Genomic DNA, 7,807 nt, shown 5'->3' with positions numbered 1-7,807 from the left:
GTGCAATCAAGTCCACTTATTGTTAACTGTGTGTCTCCTCTGGTTAGAATCTCAGCTCCACAAATAGCAGAGTCTTTGGATATTTTATTAACATTTTAGTGAAAGGCTTAAAATGGTGCCTGGCTCAAAAACAGTTGCTCAACAAGGATTTTCCAGAAGACTAAAAATTCTGTAGTTCTGTTTAAGCACCTTCCTTTCTGTAGCAGTGTGAAGTCTGAACAAGGTCCAAGTGAAGCAAATTTCTATAGCCCTTTCGGAAAACTTTGCTATCTCCTGTTGCCTGAGATGAAACTAGAAACACCCACATCCAGGTGCTGGGGTTGTCACGTCTGAACTATCCCACCCTAGCCCCGCACCCAAGGGGCCAGACTGCATAGCTCTCCTGCTCTGTTCATCCTTTGAGTGGGACCTTCTCTGCTGGGGCAACAGCCCACTGGAGGAGCACCCTTGGAAGAGTAGGGGGGCCGAGGCTTTACGCAGAAATTGTGAAAATGCTGCCAGTACTGGTCAAAAAATCCTGGTGGTCTGTGATAGTCATAGTGACAGAGAACTCCAGGAGATTCCTGAAACTTCATTGCTAAACTTCCTGCACATCTGCTTCTTTCGGCAGGGTGAAGCCCATGATCCAGCCATTACCAGAAGGCACTGGGTCACTTATTTGGAAGCAAAGATAAGCCCATGGGAGTCCAAAAGCAAAGCTAAGACAATTCTGTTAAGTCTGTCAAGTCCTGTTACCCAAATATACCCATAAATGGGGTAAAGCTTTTAGGGATGCTCTACAGACTGTCCTAGATCTGATTATCACACAATAAATATTTCCAAATACTTGCTGTGAACATGAAAGGATGAACAAAATACACATTTCTGCTTTGATTAGTTCATCTATGAGGAGAGGGGATTTCATAAAATTTTATTCAAAATAGAAAATAATAAGTGCCATTACAAAGGAAATTAAGAATAACTTCTGTGCCTTAATCTCTCTCTTTCTACTGGTATGTATTTGTACAATGTGGTTTCTTAAATTATGGTCCAAGGGCCTTCAGCATGATGATGATCAAGGGTGCTTGGTAACATGCACATTCCCAGGCACGACCCTGGATCTACTGAACATCTCTGGGAGCAAGACCTGGGAAATATGCAGTTTAAAAATTTCCTCAGGTGATTCTTATGCACATTAATGGTTAACAACTCGTTCCATAGTACATTATAATTTATTACACTTGCCCATGTATTTTCTTCTTGTTCCTCTCAAAGTCACAAGAAGGGCAAGCCAGATGTGTCTTTCATCTTCTAGATGAGGAAACAGAAACTTGGAGATGTTCAATTCAAGGTCGTAAGTTAGTTTGTGGCAGAGCCAGAAATTGAACTTGGATTTGCCTGATTCTAGACTGAGTCTTGACCTACTACTCCAGGCTGTGCTTCGCCTCTACTAGGAAAAAAAAAAAGAATCAAAATATGAGATGACTGGGATATGTTTTGGTAGGGATAAGTGTTTCATACAAGCAGGGCAGTTAGTACTAGGAGAAACACTGCCATCTTGTGGCCAACTGAAAGCAAAGTGTAGCCTTCTTATTTATTTTTTTAATTTATTTTTATTAATTAATTAATTAGTTTATTTATTTATTGGCTGCTTTGGGTCTTCGTTGCTGCTCATGGGCTTTCTCTAGTTGCAGCAAGCGGGGGCTACTCTGCGTTGTGGTGTGTGGGCTTCTCATTGCAGCGGGTTGTTGCGGAGCACGGGCTCTAGGCGCGTGGGCCTCAGTAGTTGTGGTGCACCGGCTCAGTGGTTGTGGCTCGCGGGCTCTAGAGCACAGGCTCAGTATTTATGGCTCACGGGTTTAGTTGCTCTGTGGCATGTGGGATCTTCCCGGACCAGGGATCAAACCTCTGTCCCCTGCGTTGGCAGGAGGATTCTTAATCACTGCGCCCCCAGGGAAGTCCCTAGCCTTGTCACGGAACAGGGAACATTTCCTCTTGCTGACCTTGGTGCACCTTTCATTGATGGATATGTGTTGAGCCATCCTCACTCTCCACTGATGCATTTGAAGGACCAGCTGACTAGTCCTTTGAACTTTGGCCTTTAATTTTGTAGTTGAGATTTTTTCCTCCTAGCTGAAGTTAGCTTGTTCATCTAGGGCAGACGCCACAAGATCATTAGTGCCATATGCACAGTAGATCCAAGGTACCCTGATGAAATATTTTCTGGGGCCAACATATCCTGGATCTCTAGATCCTTAGTCTTTTTTTTTAATTTAAAAATATTTTTTGGCCATGGTTACATAACCTTCCCAATGAAACCAATGTGAAAGAGAGAGAGAGAAAGAAGGGAAAGCGCACGGCAAAAGCATGGGATGGAGGAAAAGAAGAACAAACATGGGGAAGAGAAGTCAAAGAGAGGAGAGGGCAAGAGAGAGGTGATTTCATGCTGGTGCTATAGAAGAGGGTGAAGAGGAGAAAGCTGAGAAAACGGGGTGAGCAGGAGGGAAAGGAAAGGGTCTGCTTTCTTGGTTCGGTGGCCACCGGTGTCAGCCAGCCTCTGTGTTTCTGGGTTAGTGGCTCCAACAGGAGCTAACAGTTGATGACTGCAGACGTCTCACAAGGCAGCTAATACTACCAACTAGATTCGTCTCCTCTCATTAAAAAAAAAAAGATTACTGTTGATATCAGGAAGTTAATCTCTCCCTTCAAACATTCTCATGGAAAAAAAGAAGAAAGAGCTTGGTCTTAGCTTCATCAATGTAAGTATTACCAGACAGACGCTCGCTTGGTGGCTAGAAATTAAACATAGGACTTTTAAGCAAAACCTGCAGAAGTCTCCTGATGTTCACTGGGTTTCATAGCAAACTGATCTCTTCTACTTTAAAAATGTAAGGTAATTACTCCCACCATAGCAATATCAAGCTACCAACAGTTTAACAGTTGGCTTACAAAATTCCTAAGTGTTGAACAATTGACTCTTGTGAGCTGGTACAAGCAGGCTTGGCCGTACCACTGAGCCATGCCTTTGGACTGCCTGTGCTAGAAGGTACTACATTTTTCTATTGTCAGTTTGAGTTGGGTACCCAAAACATCCTAGCACTCCTACCCAGAACCCCCTTTCACCCTCTTAACAAGAGTCCTCCTCCCAACTACATATTTGGAAACTCAGGGGAACCTGATCCTACCCCAGGCTCAAAGAATGAGGCATGTGGATTTAGCCAACCAGCACATCTTACCCCCCCTACATAACTGTTGTCTTTTCTGGATGTTGTGATACACAGGTAGGTCCTGGCAGCTTGTCACTATCAGTCCCACAAATAGATCCATATGAAGAGGGTCAATCCAAGAGAATCACAAGGAATCATGACTGGAGGCACTGGATTGGGTTAGTGCTTCTGAACCCTATCTCTGAACTTCTAGTAAAATATGCCAATCAATTTACATTTTGCTTAAGCATCTCAGTTGGATTTTTTATTACTATCTTCCAAGGTATAGAGTCAGGCACCATGGTATATACTTCATATACATTTTATTTAGTCCCCATAAAAACTCCAAAATATTGAAACAATTTTCCCATTTTATAGATGGGGAAACTAAGGCTCAAAGAGATTAAAACATGTGTTTCTACCCTTAAGGAGAAATAAATATTTAATCCCAGATCTGTAGGACTCTAGATTCACCACTATAATAAACCTCAGGCCCACTTGGGAAACCCTACAGTCTCTGTTCTTCTCTCTTGATTTCTATGAAAGGGCTCTATGTAACTGAAAACAACTTGAGTGTTAGTTGTAACTTAAAAATGTAAAACAAAACAAAACATTGTTTCTGATCATCTAATGACAAAATTGGGGCCTTGGGGTTAATATAGAATTGTAAGTGCGCTTCTTGAGGGCCACCCCCTCCCAATCTGAACAAACAGCAATGATACACAACACATTTTAAAAGGAAAACTAAAAGGCACAGCCAGGCTAAAGAATAAGAAATCCTTCCTTGCTAGAAGAATAGAAAACAACAGCAAGATAATTAATGACCTGGACAGAAGCCAAAGCCTTGTGAGATCAATGCCTGGAAGGAAAGCAGAGTTTGCTCCTGGGTTTAGCCAAGAATAAATGTGCCCACCTGAGGCAGAGGACAAGAGCCAGGCTCCCTTCTTAAAATCGGGGACTGAGGCAGCAGAGCTTTCTGACTGGTGAAAGACAGCTAAACAGAACTTCTGCCAAACACTGCCTGGGACTATGGCTTATATGATGCTGTGGGGCTTGGGATCCGGGAAGACCTAGGCACAACCTCATGACATGGAACTGAGCCAAGCTGCCCCCAGATACATGACTGAATATGTGACAGCCCCAGTGTCACCAAGGGCTGTGAGTTGCAAAACGCATCTATAAATCCAGGCTCAGAACTGGGGACTCTGGAAGCCCTGGTAAAAGAAGCCACAAAACTACTAGATAGAGGTGAGCGAAGAGAAATAAGAAAAAAAACCAAATCTGTTATTCAGGATGAACATACAGAGCTCAAAAGTACAAGAAGAAAATAACACCAAAAAAGCCGCACTACAAAATCAGCATGAAATCACTGCAGTTAAGGTTAAGATAACAAAGCAATTCTAAAAAAGACTTTAAAATAACTGTAAGATCTTGAAAGAGACAGATGGTAGAATAAAATCTATTGAACTCTAATAAATTGCCAATGAAAAACAAGCAGAAATGAAACAGGCACAAGTGAAAATGTGAAAGAAGCACTTAGAAATGTTAAGAATGAAAAATGTAGACAACAAAATATATACCTCAGTGGATATAATACTCCAGCCTGATTAGTAAGAAAGAAAATAGTTAATTTGAAGAGAATGATGAGGAATTCCCCCCAATGCAATATATAGAGACAATTATATTAAAAAATTTAAAAAGTAAAAGTAAGAGACCTGAAGAATAAGCCAAGAAGCTTCACCAGATAATACTAAGAGTTTCAAAAGAAACTCTTCTGAAAGAGAAGATAGCTGAGAATTTTCCAGACAGGACAGAAGCTACAGCCCTATCTTTCTGATTAAAAATTTACTCTTGGGCTTCCCTGGTGGCGCAGTGGTTGAGAATCTGCCTGCCAATGCAGGGGACACGGGTTCGAGCCCTGGTCTGGGAAGATCCCACATGCCGCGGAGCAACTAGGCCCGTGAGCCACAACTACTGAGACTGCGCGTCTGGAGCCTGTGCTCCGCAACAAGAGAGGCCGCGATAGTGAGAGGCCCGCGCACCGCAATGAAGAGTGGCCCCCACTTGCCGCGACTAGAGAAAACCCTCGCACAGAAACGAAGACCCAGCACAGCCATAAATAAATACATAAAATAAAATTTAAAAAAAAATTTACTCTTATTAAATAAGTAAAAATAAATCTACATTAAAGCTCGTTGTAGTGAAACGGCAGAACACCAAGGAAAAGGTAGGAGAAACTTTAAAACTTATCAGAATTAAAAAATAAACATTACCTTTGAAGGAATGATATTTAGACTAACAGTAGACATTCCATCAGCAGCGATAAATGTAAGAAGACAGTAGATTAACATTTTCGAAGTGATGAGGGAAAACTGCAAGTATTCTGGCAGAAAATTCTATACTCAGATAAATTACCTTTCAGGAGCGAGGATGGAAAAAATTCTAAGTTGCATTGATTATATACCTTATCCAGACAGCTCTACAGAAACTGATGATTCAATAGCTAAAAAATTTCTGATCAAATCAAAGTTGGGAGAACTCCATATGCAAACCAATGAGGAAGACCAAGATGTCTGAGTAAGCAAGTCTCACCATATGATCTACGACCTCTTTCTAACCTTTTTTCTGCAGCTCATGGGTGACACTCTTACCCAGGATGTCCACCACAAAGAGGACCAGACCAGGTTCACCACAATAAGGGTGATCTTGAACCAAAGGGCCGCCTCAAACTCTGGATCATGGCTGTGATTATTGGGAACGGTCACACTCAAGTGAAACTATGAGGGAAAGAGCCATACCACCAAGTCCCAAGACCTTCTCAACTTCCCTCATCCTCCCAAAGGAACCTGAAATTCTCGGATTGGAACTTACCAGAGTAGGTACAGGATGTTCTCTAACTCAACTTCACCTTGCAAAGTACAAGGTGAAGATACTGTGGATTCTGTTCTAGACCACCACAATAAAGCAAATATCGCAGTAAAGCGAGTCACACAAATTTTTTGGTCGCCCGGTGCATATAAAAGTTATGTTTATACTATACTGCAGTCTATTTAGTGTGTAATAGCATTATGTCTAAAAAAATGTACATACCTTAATTTAAAAATGCTTTAGTGCTAAAAAATTCTAACCATCATCTGAACCTTCAGCAAGTTGTAATTTTTTTTGCAACAGTAACATCAAAGATCACTGATCACAGATCACCATAACAAATATAATCATAATGAGAAAGTCTGAAATATTGCAAGAATTACCAAAATGTGCATGACGTAAGCAGATGCTGTTGGGAAAAAAATGGCGCTGATAGACTTGCTCGATGCAGGGTTGCCACAAAACCTGTTTGTAAAGACACAGTATCTGTGAAATGCAATAAAGCGAAGCACAATAAAATGAGGTGTGCCTGTAGGACTTCTGCTTCTGGCCGTGAAGATTAACTAGTATCGGACTTGCCCCCCTGCTGTCTAGAACCAGAAAACCAGGTAACAGATAGTGCGGACTATGCCTTAGAGAAGAGAAACTAATGAGGTGATCCCTACGATTACTCAGCCTTCCTGCCCACAAGCCCTTTCCCAATCCTAGTACAGGAGGAACTCTAAGCAGAGAACAGTCATCTTGTCAAGTTGAGGGGCAGAAGGTAAAGTTTAGGAGGCTGAGGCTGCCAGGCTTTTCGGAACAGAATACTGAAAAGAAGGAAGCTACATAGAAAAAGAGTTCCAGAAATCGGTACAGAGATTCTCTGGAGTCTTTGGCTGATACTATGTGCACATGCCAAGAGCCAGCAAAGGACAGCTACGGGTGCTGTAAGCAGAACAATTCCCAAAGCTGACATAGGGGTAGGAGACTGTTGACACTCCAACCAACCAGAGTGAAGAAATCCCATTGAAAAGACGCAGAGAGTACTGGACTTTAGTAGTAGACCTAAAGTAGTAGGGCTAAACTACTACTTTACTTTTAGGGCTAAAAGTAGTAGTAGGGCTAAACCAGCCATAGAGTTAAGGTTGCCAGATCTGCCCTAACAAAGATATAGACCTGAACTATCAATGCCGTAACCAGTCCAAACTGAGATGTGCTTGTAAGCATAAATAAAATACAAACCAGATTTTGTGGGCTTTACTATGAAAAAAAATGTAAATTATATCAATAATAGTTTTAATACTGATTACATGTTGAAATGATAATATTTGGGAAATGATGGGTTAAACAAAATATATTATTAAAATTAAGTTTTAAAAAAGAGAGATAGTCCAATGGTCACTACATAGCCAGAAATGGAAAGTATGCAGGAAGGATTATTTCAAAATCCCCATTTAGCTTTCTTACCAGTAAAACCAACCCTTTGAAATATTTACTTTCTTAACCACACGTTCAGTGCCTGATATATAATCCTGTTATAGTAAATCCTCACATAATAACTAATTATGTGTTGTTTAGGAGAGGGGTATTCTTGAGAGTAACAGCCTATGGAGGAAATTATTTAACTACTAAAGGGCTTTAAAAAGGAAATACTTCCTAAGAGACCAAAGGAAGGATGAAAGATTTATAAACAGGTTACATTTAGCAATAGATAGAAGAAAAGAAAACAAAAACAAAAAGCAAGCCCCCACCAAAAAAAGAGATAACCAGAG

The sequence above is a fragment of the Balaenoptera borealis genome (genome assembly GCF_965194805.1).
Source record: "Balaenoptera borealis genome assembly, chromosome: 10".
Taxonomy (NCBI): Eukaryota; Metazoa; Chordata; class Mammalia; order Artiodactyla; family Balaenopteridae; genus Balaenoptera; species Balaenoptera borealis.
Note: the sequence above shows the minus strand (reverse complement) of the source record.